Below are 18,984 nucleotides of genomic sequence, written 5' to 3'. Positions count from 1 at the left end.
TCCCAGCAATCTTGATTCCAGCTTATGCTTCTTCCAGCCCAGTACCACCACCCTAATCCTGACAATCAAAAATGTATCGGTGTGTGGGTGCTAAATCGCTTCAGTCGTGCAGGACTCTGGGACCCCACGGACTTTAGCTCTCCAGGTTCCTCTGTCCATGGGATTCTCCATGCCCTCCTCCAGGGGATCTTCCCAACCCAGGGATGGAACCCCCCTCATTTAAGTCTCCTGCATTAGTAAGCGAGTTCTTTTTACCACTAGCACCACCTGGGAAGCCCCGGAAATGTATCCACGTATTCTCTAATGTGTTCTGGAGTTACAGGTGCAAGAAAAAATACAGGTTGTTCAGTTAAATTTGAATTTCAGATAAACATTTTTAGCATAATTATGTCCCAAATATTACATGAGACTGTATAGCAACATGAAGAACTTTATCTCAACAAAGTTGTTTGTATCATTCATTCAGTAAATATCCCTTGAGTCTTTACTATGAACTAGGTACTGTTGTAAGCTCTGGGGACATAGTGGTGAGAAAAGAAGACAAGGTTCTTGATCATATGAAGCATATATTCTGGTGGAGGATAACAGACAATAAACAAGCAAATAAATACACTTTAAGATACAATAGATTCTTTTAAGAAAATGAAACAAGGTAAAGATAGATATATCCTCTAACATAGAACATATACTATATATGTGTATATGTATATTATATTCATATATATATGTACTGCTGCTGCTAAGTCGCTTCAGTCGTGTCCGACTCTGTGCGACACCATAGACGGCAGCCCACCAGGCTCCCTCGTCCCTGGGATTCTCCAGGCAAGAACACTGGAGTGGGTTGCCATTTCCTTCTCCAATGCATGAAAGTGAAAAATGAAAGTGAAGTCTCTCAGTCGTGTCTGATCCTCAGCGACCCCATGGACTGCAGCCTTCCAAGGTCCTTCGTCCATGGGATTTTCCAGGCAAGAGTACTGGAGTGGGGTGCCATTGCCTTCTCCATGTATGTACTACATATATATATATATATATATATATATATATATATACACACACACATATGAAAGAGAGAATTAATGGAAACATATAGGAAAGCTCCCTACCTTAAAATTATTAGAATCAAGACAAGTGCTAGTTCAGGTCAATTATTCCAGGAGGAATTAACATCTAAACTGACTCTATTTTTAAAAAATTAAATTTATTTTTTTTTAATTGAAGGATAATTGCTTTACAGTATTGTGTTGGTTTCTGCCAAACATCAACATGAATCAGCCATAGGTATACCTATGTCAGTTAGAGTCAATTATTCCAGAAGGAATTAACATCAAAACTGACTCTAAAGGGCAAATAGGAACTTTCCCTGGTGGTCCAGTGGTTAAGACTCCTCACTTCCACTGCTGGGGGTGCAGATTCAATCCCTGGTCAGAGAAGTAAGATGCCACATGCCACTCAGTCCAAAATAAAAAAAGAGAGAGAGAGAGAAAGATACTCACAGCCTTCATGCATTGTGTACCACAAAGTTACTCCATGATATTTTCCCAAGTAAAAGTTGGCAACATATGAAAAGGCTAGTATATCACGACTGAATGGACTATTTTCAGAAATACAAATCTGGCTTAAAATTTGAAAACTCAATCAGTGGAATTTACCATACTAAAAGAGGGGGAAAAAACACACATATAATCATCTTAATAGATGCAGGAAATTTTTAAATGAAATTCAGTACTCATTCAAGATAAATAAATAAAGGACAAATAGAGGATAATTTGAGGGGTGGGAGTAAGGGAGAAGTTTTGGGATAAGGGAGTTGGGATGTTAAGTACCAAGCAGAAAAAAGAGACAGTCAAGAAAAAAACATGAAGCTTTTCTAGAAATAAAAGTCTATATGGCTGGATTAGGGGTGTCGGGAATGAGGAGTGGAGGGGATGAAACTGGAAAAAGACAGATTATGAGGGGTCGTTTTATTTCAGGATAAAGAAGTTGTTCTTTATCCTAAGAGCAATGTAGAGCCAGTGTAGAATTTTTACATAACAAAGTGGTACCTTCAAATTTGCATTTCAGAACAATTATTCTGCCTGAGAAAATGAGCTGGGAGATGTTAGGTAGACTGAAATGAGATAGTTATCAGTCCAAGCAAGTGATACTACAGGGATATTTCAAGGTGGTAGCACCAAGGATGGACAAAGAATGGATAAAAGTGGAGATCCATTTATGAAGAAAAAATGGGCAGGTTTTGTTTTTTTTTTTTTTAATTCTGGAAGACTGAAGAAGGGGAATGAGTCCTGATAACACTCAGGTTTAGGAAACCAGGTGCCATTCCTGAAATTAGGAGCACAGAAGGAATGTAAACTTACAGTGTAAGATGGTGTATTCATTTGAAACATACTGTGTTTGAGATGCCAGCCACATTCACATCGGATCATTTCCATACTTGAAACATATGATGATTCTTACTGAACTTTGTCTCCCATCAGACTCTTCAGCTATGCAGGTTTCCCCGCCTACTTTATCCGCATTCCTCCTGTAGAAGCTCATTGCTACCTGCTCAGGCTCTCCTTCCAAGTGGAAGGACTTCCCCTGCTGCCTGGAGATAAGGGACATTTTCTAATTACAAATTTGTTCATATTGCTATTTCCCAACTTCACCCTCAGATTAGCGTTCAAATACCTTAGCACGGCCTTCAGGATTCTGCAACAATCTATTCCATCACACACTCTGCTTTTGTTCATGCTGGTCCTTCTGCCTAAAATATCATCCCTCTCCCACTTCAGGACCTTCCCACCCGCTGTATCCTACCAGATCTAGCCTAAGCATCTCCTCGATTTGGACTCTTCCCTTCCCAGTTTATAGTCCCATAGCTGATTTTGAACTCTATGGTCAAGATAAAACTAACATAGGGAAGGCTTCCTTCAAAGCAAGCAGAACTTTAGCTGGTGGCTGTTACGAATGTGTTGCCTCTGCCCTAAAATACAGTATTCTGCAAACTGCATTGCCCTGTTCCCAGCTGGCTGGATATTAAACTCGGCCAACAGAGGGTGCTTGAAGCACACTGCAAGACTGGGAAAGGAAAAGAAGGCTTTCTTTTTTCTGAAAGTAAACAGATCTATGTGCAGACGTGGTGCAAACTGTGTGGCCCCAGTTCTCTTTGTCACCACCTTAGTGACGGCTCCTGCCGTACGTTGAATTGTGTCCTCCCCCAAAAGACATGTTCATGTCCCAACTTCTGATACCAGGGACTATGACTTTAACTGGAAATAGGGTCTTTGCAGATGTAATCGATGAAAATGAAGTCATTGACTAAGAAGTGACCTTATAAGAGGAGAAAACAGAGACGCACACACAGGGAAGACAACCATGTGATGGCAGAAGCAGAAATTGGAGTTACGCTGCCACAAGGCAGGGAACCCTGAGGATCACCAGCAACCAGCAAGAGCTGGGAGAAAGCCATGGAAGAGACCCTCCCTCAGAAGCCCCAAAAGGCACCAAGTCGGTCACTCAGTCGTTCAGTCGTATCCAACTCTTTGTTATCCTATGGGCTGTCTTCCCTGTTTTTTCCAGGGAAGAATACTGGAGTTAGTTGCCAGGGGATCTTCCCCACCCAGGGGCTGAAGTCACATCTCTTGCATCTACTGTATTGGCAGGCAGATCCTTTACCACTGAGCCACCTGGGAAGCCCAGAAGGAACCAACCCTGCCAACAATTTTGTTTCAGCTCATAACCTCTAGAAGTGTGTGTACTCTTCAAAATGGGTAAAGTGGTAGATTTTATATTACATTTATATACAAGAAAAAAATTTAAAGAAATAGTAAATGCAAAATGTAGCTACTACCCTTGCACCTGAGGGGAAAGTAAATAAATAAGGACCTTAGAAACTCAGAGGAGGCTCTTGCCCCCAGTCTGAGATTAATTTTTTTTTATTGTGGTAAAGAATCTGCCTGCAATGTCGGAGACTTGGGTTCGATCCCTGGGTCAGAAAGATCCCCTGGAGAAGGGACTAGCTCCCCACTCCAGTATTCTTGCCTGGAGAATCCCATAAACAGAGAGCCTGGCAGGTTACAGTCCATAGGGTCACAAAGAGTCGGACATGACTGAGCAACTAACACACACACTCATGGATTCATTCATTCATTTCAGTCCCTCAGTCGTGTCCGACTCTTTGCGACCCCATGAATTGCAGCACGCCAGGCCTCCCTGTCCATCACCAACTCCCGGAGTTCACTCAGACTCACGTCCATCAAGTCAGTGGTGCGATCCAGCCATCTCATCCTCTTTCGTCCCCTTCTCCTCCTGCCCCCAATCCCTCCCAGAATCAGAGTCTTTTCCAATGAGTCAACTCTTTGCATGAGGTGGCCAAAGTTTTGGAGTTTCAGCTTTAGCATCATTCTTTCCAAAGAAATCCCAGGGTTGATCTCCTTCAGAATGGACTGGTTAGATCTCCTTGCAGTCCAAGGGACTCTCAAGAGTTTTCTCCAACACCACAGTTCAAAAGCATCAGTTCTTCGGTGCTCAGCCTTCTTCACAGTCCAACTCTCACATCCATACATGACCATAGGAAAAACCATAGCCTTGACTAGACAGACCTTTGTTGGCAAAGTAATGTCTCTGCTTTTCAATATGCTATCTAGGTTGGTCATAACTTTCCTTCCAAGGAGTGAGTGTCTTTTAATTTCGTGGCTGCAGTCACCATCTGCAGTGATTTTGGAGCCCAAAAAAATAAAGTCTGACACTGTTTCCACTGTTTCCCCACTACTTATATACATACACTGATTCAGACAGTAAATTTTATTATGTATATTTTGAAGTGAAGTGTTAGTCGCTCAGTTGTGTCTGACTCTTTGCGACCCCATGGACTGTAGCCCACTAGGCTCCTCTGTCCATGCAATTCTCCAGGCAAGAATAATGGAGTGGGTAGCCAGTTCCTTCTCCAGAGGATCTACCCAACCCAAGGGATTGAACTCTGGTCTCCTACATTTCAGGTGGATTCTTTACCATCTGAACTATCAGGGAAGCCCAATGTATATATGTATGTATGTACTTAATATTGATGAATAATTGACGTGCAAAATTATATTAGTTTCAGGAATGCCATTTTAAAGTGCACACTTCAGTGGCATGAAGTGGCCCCACAGTGTTGTACAATCATCACCATAATCTACTTCTTAGACCTCTCATCACCCCAGAAGGAAGTCCTGTCCTATTAGGCATGCATCTACTAGTTATTTTGCTGTGTACCTCTTTGAGTTCTTTTTTATTCCTTTTTGTTATTAACCACGGCCAGCGCCCTCAAGGAGGGTGCCTAAGCTGGGGTTAGAAGTCTGAGGAAAGGTAAGAAGAATTAGATGGCAGCCTGGGAGGACTACAGAAGGGCCAGGTCAGGGTGAGGTAAGACCAGTCATAAGGATGCTACATCCTGGACAGAATCACCCTACTCAGAGAGGTAGATGATGCTCTTGTATCTCATTGTAGAAAGCTCCATAAAACAGAATCTGGAATAAAATATTGAAGGCCACCAAATAGATAGTACATTGAAAAGTTAGATGGGATGCAAAAGTTCCTAGAAATATATAAAATGCCAAAAGTGGAGCTTGTATAAATATTAAGGAAACTGAAAGTCATCACATTGTCTCTCCTGAAAAGAACAAGTGATTACAAAAAAAAAGATTTTCAAAATTTGCCTACTCATTCTATGAGGTTAGTATAATATAGATTCCAAAACCAGATAAGGGCAGTACAAGAAAACAATAACAGGTAATTGAATCCACCAGTGATTGTGAAAAGCCCTGCATCTTGATCCAATAGGAATGGACGTAGCACTAACTGCAGCCTCAGGGGGTATCCCATTGGAAACTTTTCCCCCACAACTCCTGTCCACAGAGCAGAACGTCTTCCTTCCTGACTTTCTTTCCCAAGACTGTAACAGAAGAAGCAGGGAGACTTATCACTCATTGGTTCACTTCATACTATAATAGAGCCCAGGCAAGGAATGAGGTTTAAGATCTATTACCTCCTGTGGCTAAACTGCTTAGGGGAAAACATGTTCAATAAATCAGAACAATCTTCCGGATGGATTGTGTCAACAAATATTAAATAACTTAAACAATTACCCCTGAAGCCAAAACATCCTTTTTATCTAATCTCTGGCCTTGACTCTATTTATTTTAGTCCAAAGTTCAAAATTAGATAACTGAACATGGAGATTTGAGATGTAGCCTATCAATTCGGTTCAGTTCACTCACTCAATCCTGTCTGACTCTTTGTGACCGCATGAACCGCAGCACGCCAGGCCTCCCTGTCCATCACCAACTCCTGGAGCCTGCTCAAACCCATGTCCATCGAGTTGGTGATGCCATTCAACCATCTCATCCTCTGTCATCCCCTTTTCCTCCCGCCTTCAATCTTTCCCAGCATCAGAGTCTCTTGAAAAGAGTCAGTTCTTTGCATCAGGTGGCCAAAGTATCGGAGTTTCAGCTTCAGCATCAGTCCTTCCAATGAATATTCAGGACTCACTTCCTTTAGGATGGACTGGTTGGATCTCCTTGCAGTCCAAGGGACTCTCAAGAATCTTCTCCAACACCAGAGTTCAAACACATCAATTTTTCAGCGCTCAGTTTTCTTTGTAGTCCAAATCCCACATCCATACATGACTACTGGAAAAACCATAGCCTTGACTAGAAGGACCTTTATTGGTAAAGTAATGTCTCTGTTTTTTAATATGCTGTCTAGGTTGGTCGTAGGTTTTATTCCAAGGAGCAAACATCTCCAGTGATTTTGGAGTCAAAAAAATAAGTCTGTCACTGTTTCCATTCTTTCCCTACCTATTTGCCGTGAAGTGATGGGACCAGATGCCGTGATTTTAGTTTTCGGAATATTGAGTTTTAAGCCAACAGTTTCACTCTCCTCTTTCAATTTCACAAGAGGCTCTTTAGTTCTTCTTCACTTTCTGCCATAAAGGTGGTGTCATCTGCATATCTGAGGTTATTGCTATTTCTCCCAGCAATCTTGATTCCAGCTTCTGCTTCATCCAGCCCAGCATTTCACTTGATGTACTCTGCATATAAGTTAAATAAGCAGGGTGACAATATAAGCCTTGACGTACTCCTTTTCCTATTTGGAACCAGTCTGTTGTTCCATGTCCAGTTCTAACTGTTGCTTCCTGACCTGCATATAGGTTTATCAAGAGGCAGGTCAGGTGGTCTGGTATTCCCATCTCTTTCAGAATTTTCCACTGTTTACTGTGATCCACATAGTCAAAGGCTATGGCATAGTCAATAAAGCAGAAGTAGATGTTTTTCTGGTATTCTCTTCCTTTTTCCATGATCCAGCAGATGTTGGCAATTTGATCTCTGGTTCCTCTGCCTTTTCTAAAACCAGCTTGAACATCTGGAAGTTCATGGTTCACGTATTGCTGAAGCCTGGCTTGGAGGATTTTGAGCATTACTTTGCTACATGTGAGATGAGTGAAATTGTGCAGTAGTTTGAACTTTCTTTGGCACTGCCTTTCTTTGTGATTGGAATGAAGACTGCCTTTTTCCAGTCCTGTGGTGACTACTGAGTTTTCCAAATTTGCTGGCATACTGAGTGCAGCACTTTCACAGCATCATCTTTTAGGATTTGAAATAGCTCAGCTGGAATTCCATCCCCTCAACTAGCTTTGTTCATAGTGATACTTCCTAAGGCCCACTTGACTTTGTAATCCAGGATGTCTGGCTCTAGGTGAATGATCACACTATCATGGTTATCTGGGTCATGAAGATCTTTTTTATATAGTTCTGTGTATTCTTGCCACCTTTTCTTAATATCTTCTGCTTCTGTTAGGTCCATGTCATTTCTGTCCTTTATTGTGCCCATCTTTGCATGAAATGTTCCCTTGATATCTCTGATTTTCTTGAAGAGATCTCTAGTCTCTTGTCCCATTCTATTGTTTTCCTCTTTCTTTGCATTCATCACTGAGGCAGCCTTTCTTATCTCTCCTTGCTATTCTTTGGAACTCTGCATTCAAATGGGTATATCTTTCCTTTTCTCCTTTGCATTTCACTTCTCTTGTTTGCTCAGCTATTTGTAAGGTCTCCTCAGACAACCACTTTGTCTTTTTCATTTCTTTTTCTTGTGGATCAAATGGATCCCTGCCCCCTGTACAATGTCATGAACCTCCATCCACAGTTCTTCAGGCACTCTATAAGATCTAATCCCTTGAATCTATTTGTCACTTCCACTGTATAATCGTAAGGGATTTGATTTAGGTCATACCTGAATGGCCTAGTGGTTTTCCCTACTTTCTTCAATTTCAGTCTGAATTTGGCAATAAGGAGTTCATGATCTGAGCCACAGTCAGCTCCCAGTCTTGTTTTTGCTGACTGTATAGAGCTTCTCCATCTTTGGCTGCAAAGAATATAATCAATCTGATTTTGGTATTGACCATCTGGTGATGTCCATGTGTAGAGTCATCTCTTGTGTTGTTGGAAGAGGTTGTTTGCTATTATCACGCGAGTGTATGTTCCTTGGTTCTTTGTCTCGTCACAACAAAGAATTGGAGTGACGGACATTAAAGCCCTCGACGCATCACAGCTCTCGGGTCTTGGACAAACCGTGCTCAGCTCTTAGGCAAATCAGTGTTACAGCTCTATTTTATTTAGAAGATAGCAGGAGAATCCAAGACTTGAAGAGAAGAGAGTGGAGGAGTGCGTGGGGAGGGAGGGAGAGAGAGAGTGAGAGAGAGAAAGAGAGAGAAAGAGAGAGGGAGATAGAGCGTGTGCACGCGGGAGAGAGAGTCCAAGAGAAAGTGCTTTGGCTCCTCCTTTTATATGTTTTTTCCTCCACCTGGGCCTGCCCTATGCAAATTGGGCTTAGCCAGGAGTGCTGTTTTTTCTGCCTGAAGTCTTCACTCTGGTCCTTGGACCTTCCTTGTCTTTTAGCCACCGCCATTTTGGACTCCTTTTCCCTATTCTACCTACCTAACACTATGAACTGTGTGTTCTCTTGGCAAAACTCTGTTAGCTTTTGCCCTGCTTCATTTTATATTCCAAGGCCAAATTTGCCTGTTACTCCAGGTATCTCTTGACTTACTGCTTTGCTTTTGCATTCTAGTCCCCTATAGTGAAAAGGACATCTTTTTTGGGTGTTAGTTCCAGAAGGTCTTGTAAGTCTTCTTAGAACTGTTCAACTTCAGCTTCTTCAGCATTACTGCTCAAGGCATAGACTTGGATTATGGTGATAATGAATGGTTTGCCTTGGAAATGAACAGAGATCATTCTGTCTTTTTTGAGATTGCATCCAAGTACTGCATTTCAGACTCTTTCATTGACCATGATGGCTACTCCATTTCTTCTAAGGAGTTCTTGCCCACAGTACTAGACATAATGGTCATCTGAGTTAAATTCACCCATTCCAGTCCATTCTATTTTATTATTTATGTGTGCCCAGGGTTTAAAATCTTGTATCTCTTTATGAGTTCTATAAAAGAAGAAACAATAAACATAGTAAACAGTGATTTCTTCACAGAAAACCTTCAGTTAAATGACCTCCATGAGTTAATAGACATATAGCCTAAAACAGAGTTCATGAGTAGCAACTCAATCACAGATGACCTTTGGATTCTAGTAAATGAGATTGATCTCTACAGCATTTCTAAGTTTCAACAAACAGTATTGGGAAGTCATATGGAATATAATTAATTTTCTAGTATCAGTATGACTTGAAACTTCCATAAATTTAACTTTATTCCATTTGATGTTAACTTGCCACAGACCAAACACACATACTTGTTCCAAAAGAGAATGTGAAAGTTGTTCAGTCTTACCTGACTCTTTGTGACCCCATGGACTATATAGTCAATGGAATTCTCTAGGCCAGAATACTGGAGTGGGTAGCCGTTCCCTTCTCCAGGGGACCTTCCCAACCCAGGGATCAAACCCAGGTCTCCTGCATTGCAGGAGGATTCTTTACCAGCTGAGCCACCAGGGAAGCCCTCCAAAAGAAAAGTCTTTATTAATAGCAACATTTGCAAATTTGTAAGTACATGCACGATTAATTCATGCACATGCAAGAAGTCTCAAAATCTTTCTTTTCCAAACGAAGTAAAAAAAAATGCAGCAATGCATGTATGTTTTTAAACTAAAATCACAGATCAAAAAGCTGACTCAATTGAGTATGTTGGTGAATTTAACAACACAACATCAAAAGCACAATGCATGGAAGAAATAATTGAGAAGCTGGACTTGATTAAAATTTAAAAACTTCTGCTTTGTGAAAGACAGTGTCCAGAGGATGAGAATACAAGCCACAGATGGGGAGAAAATATTTGCAAAAGATGCACTTGATAAAGAACTTTTGGAATATACTGAGAACTCTAAAACTCAGCAATGAGGAAAGGAAAGGCCTGATTAAAAGATGGGCCAAAAATCTTAAGAGACTCATTCAGTTCAGTTCAGTTCAGTCACCCAGTCATGTCTGACTCTTTGCGACCCCATGAACCGCAGCACACCAGGCCTCCCTGTCCTTCACCAGCATTACCAAAGAACATATACAGATGGCAAATAAGTATATGAAAAGATGTTCCACATCATATGTTATCAGGGAAATGCAGATTGAAACAACAATGAGGAGACTTCCCTGGTGGTCCAGTGGCTAAGACTCCATGCTCCCAACACATGGGGCCCAGGTTCATCCTTGGTCAGGGAACTAGATCCCACATGCCGCAACGAGAACAACCAACCAAACAAAAAGCAACAAAATGAGATATCACTACACATCTATTGGGAAGGCTAAAATCTGGAACACTGACAACACTGAATACTGAGGAGGATGTGGAACAATGGTAGTTTTTTGTTTTTTTTTTAGTGAGAATTATTTTTTTTAATTTTTTAAACTTGTGGTATAGCCAAGTAACAATGTTGTGACAGATTCAGGTGAACAGTAAAGGGATTCAGCCATACATATGGATATGTATCCATCCTTGCTCAAATTCAGCGATGGGAGTTTTCATTCATTGCTGGTGGAAATGCAAAAAAGGTACAGTCACTTAGGAAGGTAGTTTGGCATTTCTTAAAGAACTAAACATACTCTTATCATACAGTCCAGCAGTTGCACTCCCTGGTATTTACCCAAAGGGTTCAAATGTGTCTACACAAAAAGCTGCATATGGTCATTTATAGAGCTTTATTCGTAATTACCCAAACTTAGAAGCACCAAGTTTGTCCTGCAGTGAATAGATAATTGAGGTACATCCAGGCAATGGAATATTATTCAAGGTTAAAAAGAAATGAGCTATCAAGACATAGAGGAAGCTTAAATGCATATTACTAAGTGAAAGAAACCAATTTGAAAAGGCTGCATACTATATGATTCCAATTATATGACATTCTGGAAAAGGCAAAACTATGGAGACAGTAAAAATAATCAGTGATTGAGAGGGGTTGGGAGAGAGAGGGATGATTAGGCAAAGCACAGAGGATTTTTAGGGCAATGAAAATACTGTGTATGATATAATAATGATGGATACATGTCATTACATGTTCATCCAAACAAATAGAATGCTTTAGAGGAATGAAGGAGCCCTAATGTAAACTAAGCACTTTGGGTATTGTGATGGGTCAATGTAGATTCATCAGTGTAACAAATGTCCCACTCTGGTAGGGGGATGTTGGTAATGCGGGAGACTATGCATATGTGGGGAAAAAAGCATATGGAAAATCTCCGTACCTTCCCCTCAATTTTGTTGTGAACTAAGCTGCTCTAAAAATGTCTGTAAATAAGTATTAAGGCCATGACTTGTAATTCTTTATATTTCTGTAATGACTTGTACGTAATTAGCATTCAGTGGGTACTTCCTGAATGATGACTAAATTGATTAACCTACAAGGCAAATAATCTGGGTAGAATAATTTGGAGTGAAATGGCTTTGGCTACATATGCAATGGCAAAACAATAAAGATAGAAACTGCTCTAATCATAAATTTTAGCCTAATGGATCTTCACTGTCATAATTCATAGACCTAGAGAACCCGACACTTGTACACCTGTGCTGGGTGACTACTGATTGGCTGACCAAAACTCATAGACCTGTGCACATGTAGCTGTAATCTCCACTTACCTGAAATGAGAGAGGACCTCTTATTATAATTTCTGGGTATAAGACTTTTGAAAGGTCTTCCTGTTCAAACTGAGTATACTTTTTTCATACTTCCATTGACCTGCTTGGCCAAAAGTTGATGGTATTGAGTGAGCAAGAGTCACAACCTACTCACAAATCAATAGGTGAAAAACAAGCATTCTACACATGACTTTGGGATATTGCAGTGTTTTAAAGTTCACTGTATTTATAAGGCACGGAATTGATACTACAAGATTATTTTTTAAAATTTTAAACTAGGGTGAGGGTGGCTAACTAAAAGCTAGCATTGCTCTTCACCTTTCTTTTGGTTTTGTCTCTAGCACAGAGGTCTGCTAGTGTGAGTGAGTTGGTGTATGTAGTTGGAACATCATGAGTTTCGTTGCCAATCCTGTTTATAAATTTTGTCAGACTGGTATGAGTATAACCTCTCTTCTGCTCCCTTGATATATGCTTCCTTTTTAAAAAGAGTTAATATCTGTTTCTTTCTCTTCTATCAGGCATCCACTTGAAGAATGGAGTGGGGAAGAGATTCTGAAAATATTTGTTTCTTTTTTTTTGTACTCACTTGCCCTTTGCTGTCCAGCCCACTCAGTCACTTCTGTGGAGAAACTCATTTACAATTCTCCCACTCCTCCAACATTGTTATTTGGAGCAAATGAAAAAATCACACAACTCACACAGTCCACTCCTAGTGGGTTTATATCTTTGACCCACTAGGTCATCAGGGAGACAGAAGCCAGCTGCTTACTCGCTGACCACTAGAGAGCCAAAGATAGAATCTGGTTGAGCGGAGAGTCTAGAGAGAACCCATCCTGATTCCACATCATTCCAATTGGTTCCAGTGGATCCAGCAGAGGTTACATCAGTTGCAAAATCATCCATAAAGACTGCTGCCCACCCCTGCACAGTCTGATATAGGTGTCTAATGGCTAAACTCTGCAATTTATAATGGTTCCAATTCTTCTTAGCCTCAGGGTTTATGAATGACATAGTTTTTAAAAATATACATTTATTTTTATGTATTTTTTTGTCTGTGCCGGGTCTCAGCTGTGGCAATGGGATCTTTAATTCCAGCATGTGAACACTTAGTTGAGGCATGTGGGATGTAGTTCCCTGATCAGGGATTGAACCCAGGCCCCCCTTCATTGGGAGTGCAAAGTCTTAGCCGCTGGGCCACTAGGGAAGTCCCTGAATGAATCACTTTTTAAAACCAAACATCTACAAAGAGAAGATAAAACTCTCTGATTGGTAAGCCAGACAAAAGGAGAAATTAAACGTGGTCCCAATGCCCATTCCCCTGGCATACACGAAATGGGATGGGGGTTAAGAGGATTTTGAGCCAAACATACAATCTGAACACTGGTGTTTGGCTTCATTTTTAAAGGGAGGAGAAAGATTTGCAAAGAAAAATCTCCAGTGTGCAGGCTATTTTAATTTAAATAATCTCTGAGTTAGGCAAACAGCCATTTCATAAGGATTCTCTATAATAAGGTTTTACATGAGAAGCTTAAGGACATGAGATTAGCATAAGCTCCACTCAGGTGTCTGGCTCCAGACCTCAGGCAGAGGAGCTTTTAGTCTACAAGTAGTTTCTGTCTCTTTATTTGCAGTGAAAAGCTTCAAGTTGATTCAGAAGTGGTTGGCTATGCAGGAGAAAAGAAACAATCCAAATAAGTCTAAGAACATTAGAAGATTTGAGATCCAAGTATTACATTAACCTTTTGTAGGAGGAGAGACACTTTCTCCATCATTGCAGGAAGAAACAGAGAAGGCAAAGGCACCCCACTCCAGTACTCTTGCCTGGAAAATCCCACAGACGGAGGAGCCTAGTGGGTACAGTCCATGGGGTCACTAAGAGTCGGACACGACTGAGCAACTTCACTTTCCCTTTTCACTTTCATGCATTGGAGAAGGAAATGGCAACTCACTCCAGTGTTCTTGCCTGGAGAATCCCAGGGACAAGGGGAGCCTGGGGGGCTGCCGTCTATGGGGTCACACAGAGTCGGATACGACTGAAGCGACTTAGCAGCAGCAGCAGGAAGAAAAGAAAAAGTGGGTGTAGATGCAGAGGAGTTGGTAGCTTTGACCTTGAAAAGACAAGGTCTCCAGTCTAATGGCTTCTATTTTCTCAATGAAGCATAAGGTAAGAGTATCTCTTGAGGGCTGAGGTGTGAGAATAGAAATGAAAATATAAAGTTGTAGCCACAATGTGTGAGAAATCAAGCTTAATGGAGAATCCTGGAGTTTCTGGGCAGGGTTGAGTGTGCATACACATTGTCTGTGATAATGAAAGTAAAACCAGCTAGTCTGGTTGTGTGGTTTGTCACAATGTTCAGCTGTTCATGGGAAGAAATGCAAAAGGGTAGTTGCTTTTATTCAGGAATTTATGCCAAGGCAATTGATGAACATGGAGAAGGAAATGGCAACCCACTCCAGTGTTCTTGCCTGGAGAATCCCATGGACGGAGAAGCCTGGTAGGCTGCAGTCCATGGGGTCGCAGAGAGTCAGACACGACTGAAGCAACTTAGCAGCAATTGATGAACAAAGAAGCAAAGAAGCTGAAGGAATTTGCCAGGGAATAATTATTATGGGGCATGTTGGAATCTTAACTGAAGTGGACTAAAAATTAATGTCCACTGTGATTATAGTAATAAAAGGCCCAAATGTCAAAACCAGGGAAAGATGAGCACATAAAGGAGTTCCTTCTCAGTCCAGTGGATAGGATCCTGCACTTGCATTGCTGGGGGTCCGTTCAGCCCCCAGCTGGGGTACTAAGATCTGTCAAGCCATGCGGCATGACCCCCCCAAAAAAAGCACATAAATTAAAAACCCATAAAGAATCCTTAATAAGGATATTAAAATTGAGCTTTGTGCTCTGCCAACTCCTTATTGCTTGTTCCTTTCTTGGTAAGAGACTTTTCAACAATCCTGACAAGTGTGGTTGAGAGCATTAGTAAAAAATACCAGCATTGCATTTCAGCCTCGCCCAAAATAGGCACTCCCAAATGTGTCCAGGTAGACGTTCAACCTCTGCTATGAGGATCCAATGAAGAGATGTTTCTTCTCCCAAGTCTTTCAGAAAGATCATAGAATATAGACCGCTTTCTTACTGAATCATTTTTTCCTGGCCAAAGCTTCTAGCTGAGCATGCAGTAATTGAGCAGAGAAACGGGTTGGTTCAGTTAAGTTCAGTTCAGTCACTCAGTCATGTCCAACTTTTTGCAACCCCATGGACTGCAGCACGCCAGGCTTCCCTGTCCATCACCAACTCCTGGAGCTTGCTCAGAGTTATGTCCGTCAAGTTGGTGATGCCATTCAACCACTTGATCCTCTGTCAGATGGCATCCAACAAGAGAAACAGGAACTTGCTATTAAACCCCACACCCACGTGTGCAGAATTAGGGAGGGCTAGCCTGGAGCTTGTGGGACACAGGCAGAATGAGGTTGTCCCACAGCCATGTGGAGGTAAGGAGATGCAAAGGTGGAATTGTGTGCACTAATAAGCATCAGGTGCAAGATAAGGAGATGGCAAGCAGAGACCCCGGATTTCATGACTGTAGAATGCTGGGCAAGGGGCTTCCCTGGTGGTCCAGTAGTTAAGAATCTGCCTGCTAATGCAGGGGACATAGGTTTGATGCCTGATCCAGGAAGATTCCACATGCTTCAGAGCAACCAAGCCCATGAGCTACAATTTCTGAGCCCATGCGCCCTAGAGCCATGCTCCTGACAAGAGAAGCCATGCAGTGAGAAGCCTGCACACTGCAACTAGAGAGCAGCCCTCACTCACCGCAACTAAAGAAAATTCCATGTGCAGCAGTGAAGACCCAGTGCACCCCAAAATAAATACATAAATGTTTAAAAAGAAAAAAGCTAGGCAGGAGCTGGGAGACATTTCCTGGGGTGCTGGAGTCCAGTCCACAGTGATGTGGAATGAGGAGCGTATCAGAGGCCATTTAGATGACCTCGTGCCCACTCACATACAGCCTCCCACCCAGATCACCATTAACAAAGCAGAACTAGATTTCCCTGGTTTCCCCACGTTGAAAGCTTTAACATTATACTTCTCAAACTGTACAATGTTCATTTGAATCACCCATGGATCTTGTTTAAAATCTTGTTTCTGAATCAGTAGGTCTCAAGTGAGACTTGAGATTCTGAATCTTTAACAAGCTTGCAGCTGATGCCGATGCTGCTGATCCGGGGACCACACTTGGAACAGCAAGGCTCCAGGACTCTTCACAGTGTCCCATCCCCACGACCATTCCTCTGTGTCCTGGGATTTATGGTGAGTCCAACTTCTCCCGAATAACATTCTCTTCTTATCTAACATGCCTTCATTGAATTTGGCACGCCAAAAAATAGTCAGAGACAGAGTAGATACCATGGGTTCAAAGGGCATCAGCCTGAGGACTTGCATCCTTTGAAATAACCCAAGTGACTGTCCTCCAGCTTTGGACATGGCCACTTTGTGTAAACTGTGGTGGAGAACCAGCAGTGTACAGCACTTGGATTTTCCCTCTGGAGCTAGTGCGTGCGTGCTAAGTCGCTTCAGTCATGTCTGACTCTTTGCGACCGTATGGACTGTAGCCAGCCACGTTCCTCTGTCCAAGGGATTCTCCAGGCAACAATACTGGAGTAGATTGCCACGCCCTTCTTCAGGGACTCTTCCCAACCCAGGGATCGAACCCATGTCTCTATGTCTCCTGCATTGGCAAGCAGGTTCTTTACCACTAGCACCACCAGGGAAGCCCTCTGGAGCTGGTACCAGTCATAATTCTTATAGTGTTTGCCTCTCTGGAGACTTTCCTAGATGTTCTCCTGGGTGGCCTATATTCTCTTAGGAACGAGTCAGCCATCAAGATGTCAGTGGTATTGAGTGGGTTGAGAAAATAACAGAACAAAACTTTTCTTGCTATGAAATGAGATGCTTTGGAGGAAGGTGCTGCAAACTGTGCATTGCATGCTGGAACAGTGAGCAAGGGGTCAACTGATATCCCAGAGGAAGTTCAGAAATGCAAGTTCTCTTCGAACCTTATGCGGCTATACCCTTTGGCCACTGATAAGTGGTTTTGAATAATGGCCAGGTGGATTTAGATTCCAAGAGTCATTAACAGTACCCTTCAAGCCAGAAGATAAGATGGGGACTGTGGTTGCATGTGGGAGAGGCTGGATGGTGCTGTGGTTGTTTAATAAGAAAATTATGAATTGAATCCTTTCAAATATTCATCTAGAAATGGGAGTGAAAAATAAAATTACTTCTTTTCAGCAGTGAAAGCATGGAGTCCTAACCATTGGACCACCAAGGAATTCCATGAAATTATTTTTAAATTACTTTAATTAAATTACTTTTGCTTGCCATATTGCACTTCTTTAAACACAATTGCATGTTCTGTACTCTAGAATTATCCAGAACTGTGAGGGGCCTGAGATTTTTACCTCCCTTTGCATGCTGGTTAGCCTGCCACACAGATAGTGGTAGAAAACACAAAATTCTTGGGTCAGAGATAAAGAACTTTATTACTCGTGGCACAGCAAGCAGCAGGCAGTTCATGTTCGTGTTGATTTCCTCTTGCAACCCCAAGTTCACAGAGACAAGACAGATGGGCCCGTGTTAATGCCATGCTTGCAGAGGATCTGCATTTCAGCTGAGAAGCTCTGAACTTAGGGAGCCCAAATCTTTTATAAAAGACATTTATACCAAAAGGAGACATCATTCCACTAGATAGAAAAGCAACCTGCCCCCTGCTCTGGAAGGAGACCAGAGCAGATATATTTAAACCAGATCAGAAGATATATTTAAACCTATATCTTCCAAGGCCATTTGCTACAAAAACATCCTGGAGAAAATGGGCCAGAACAAAAGTGGTCAGTGCTCCTGCTCGCAAGACAAGCGGAAACACAAATTGTCTCAGGACAAAAATAAGAATAGCTATACTCCTATAGAACTTACCATGCATTAAGAACAGCTCTAAGTGCTTTATATACCTTATCCCAATTAATCCTCACAATTCTATGAGGTTATCCCCATTTCAGATGGGGATTAGATGAGAACATTAGATCCTATAACGATACAGAATGGTGGAGTCTGTAATGATTTAGATCACTGCAGACTCTGACCCTCCAGGTTTGGAAGGGGCTTGATGTTTATTTTTAACAAGACTCACAGGTGATTCTGATAGACATCAAACCTTAGGAATGACTAATTTAAAAGATAAGCACCATCTCTTTAATCTCCTTAATTATTCAGCCAAATTTTAATTTTTCTCTATATTTATGCCTACTTAATAAAGTCAAGAATTTCATCTCTTTTTATTTAAAACATGGGATTTTGAGTTCTTACTGTGTAAGGATGATTTGGAATCAAAAAGTAAAAAAGCATAGATTGTTTGCAATAAAACTGTTTTTAAAAAGTACAAACCTTGAAAGGACTGGCTCATTAAAAAACACACTGGGCATTTAAATGAAAAGAAAATTATAAGATTGCCAACATTCCCAGGTTTAAAACTCAGTATGTTCTTAATGGAAAAATATATTTTGTCACATGATTGCGATAGTCATGAATGTTGCAAATTTGCAAAAAATTCAACATTGAAAAATGCTAAGGATGGAGTTATGTCAAAGAGTAGGTAACTTACAGGAAAAATTCAGCATTCATTCATTTTGGCACTAAGAGTATTCAGGTTAAATAAAAGAAGTATGTGGGGTGAGGACCTTGGGTTTCTGTTTGTTTCCTTGTTCACAGTTCAGAGTGCAAAGTGGGTTGAGAAATGCGGTGTACATATTTCTCCACAATGGTGACATGGCAAGATGTCATTTGCATCCATATATCTTTGGAATGGTTCCTTTTCCTGATTTTGTTAATTTAAACAATTTGT

The sequence above is a fragment of the Bubalus kerabau genome, chromosome 4 (genome assembly GCF_029407905.1).
Source record: "Bubalus kerabau isolate K-KA32 ecotype Philippines breed swamp buffalo chromosome 4, PCC_UOA_SB_1v2, whole genome shotgun sequence".
NCBI lineage: Eukaryota > Metazoa > Chordata > Mammalia > Artiodactyla > Bovidae > Bubalus > Bubalus kerabau.
The sequence above is the reverse complement of the archived record's forward strand: the minus strand, read 5'-3'. Positions refer to the sequence as shown.